This window comes from Gossypium hirsutum, chromosome A13 (assembly GCF_007990345.1).
Source record: "Gossypium hirsutum isolate 1008001.06 chromosome A13, Gossypium_hirsutum_v2.1, whole genome shotgun sequence".
Lineage (NCBI taxonomy): Eukaryota > Viridiplantae > Streptophyta > Magnoliopsida > Malvales > Malvaceae > Gossypium > Gossypium hirsutum.
Genome location: NC_053436.1, coordinates 73239376 through 73241209, shown reverse-complemented (window position 1 = coordinate 73241209; position 1834 = coordinate 73239376). Strand labels below are relative to the sequence as shown.

Sequence of the window (1834 nt, the reverse complement as noted above, 5' to 3'; positions counted from 1 at the left end):
GTAATACGAGCTAAATGGCCAGGTATGAATTAACTTGATATCTACTTGAGATAAGGTAGGAAAGTACTATGAATATTTGTTGTAAATCATGTACAATGAAAATGAAGAATTCATATGTATTTGGTATGTGTATTCGGCTTGTGAATGAATAAGTTGTATATCATTGAAATGTTACTTAATATGTGCATAAACAATTTTTTATATTCGGCCACATAGGTATTGATTATACATGAGATGTCATTTGATGATTCATAAGTTTGCATAAAAGAGTAAATGGAATCACGCGATCAAGTTTTTGGCGCCGTTGCCGGGGAACTAAAATATTAAGAACGCTAAATTTTTATTACTTTAGCCATTTAATTTTATTGCAATTTAATTTAATTTTTTATTATTATCTATTAATTTACTCATTCTTTCTCTTGGCAGGTTTTTATAGTTTATGACTAGAAGAAACCCGTCGGGACCATTTCTTTTTGACGAAAAAATCGATCGTACAGTTCGTAGAAATCAAAGAGAGATAAGGCACAGCTTACGATACACGGAGAACGAGCAAGAAGACGATACTCAACCCTCGACCAAAGAGATGGCTGAAAACCAAGGCAATCAGCTACCTCCTGCAATTGCGGCTAATCAAAATCCTGCTCCACGTACTATGTATGATTATGCTAAACCTTCTTTAAGAGGAACCGAATCTAGCATAGTTAGACCTACTGTAGCTGCAAATACTTTTGAACTAAAACCTAACACTATTAAGATGATATAGCAATTCGTTCAGTTTGATGGTTTGCAGGATGAAAATCCCAACGTTCACTTAGCAAACTTTCTGGAATTTTGCGTACATTTAAAATCAATGGCATTTCTGATGATGCCATACGTCTTCAGTTGTTTCCCTTTTCAATAAGAAACAAAGCTAAACAGTGGTTGAACTCGTAATGATATCTCTGCCGGCTAAAATTTTTACTAAAATATTTTCTGCCGGCTAAAACGGCTAAATTACGTAATGATATCTCTTCTTTTGTGCAGATGGATTTAGAAACACTTTACGATGCATGAGAGAGATACAAGGACTTACTAAGAAGGTGCCTTCACCATGGTTTACCGCCTTGGCTTCAAGTACAAACATTCCATAATGGTTTGAATCCCTCAACTCGGTAAATGGTTGACGCAGCTGCTGACGGAACCAACAACAATAAAACACCGGAAGATGCCTATGAATTTATAGAGGAGATGTCACTAAATAACTATCAGTGGCAAGTTATGAGGACAAAGCCAACGAAAATAGCCGGCGTTTATAACATTGATTCGGTCACCATGCTCTCTAATCAGGTAGAACTTCTCAATAAAAAGATTGACGGTTTACTTGGTTCTACGCAGGTACATCCAGTAATGAGGTGTGACTCAAGTGGAGGAGGTGTGCATACAAAATATCAATCCTTCAATCCCACAACCGAAGAGGAACAAGTCAACTATATGGGTAACAATAACTTCAGATCTCAAAATAACCCATACAGTAATACTTATAATGCAGGTTGGAGGAACCACCCAAATTTCTCCTGGGGTGGTCAAGGAAATCAAAAGCCATAAAATCCTCAAGGGTTTCAACAGCCACCTTATCAACAAGAGAAGAAACCAAACCTTGAAGAGATGCTTTCTAAATTCATCTCGGTGTCAGAAACCCGTTTCCAAAATACCGAGACAACACTTAAGAATCAACAAGCATCGATCTAAAGACTCGAAACTCAGATAGGCCAGCTATCCAAACTAATCTCCGAACGACCACAAGGTAGCTTACCAAGTAATATGAACCTAATCTGAGCGAACATCTTAATGCAAT

General features: G+C 37.0%; 1 non-coding gene across 1 annotated transcript; it reads right to left on the bottom strand.

The window, feature by feature from the left end:
* Positions 1–990: 990 nt before the first annotated feature.
* On the bottom strand, positions 991–1097 carry LOC121213297 (small nucleolar RNA R71). Its single transcript, XR_005908680.1, has one exon. It is a non-coding gene; the product is annotated as a small nucleolar RNA R71 (small nucleolar RNA).
* Between the last annotated feature and the right edge of the window lie 737 nt (positions 1098–1834).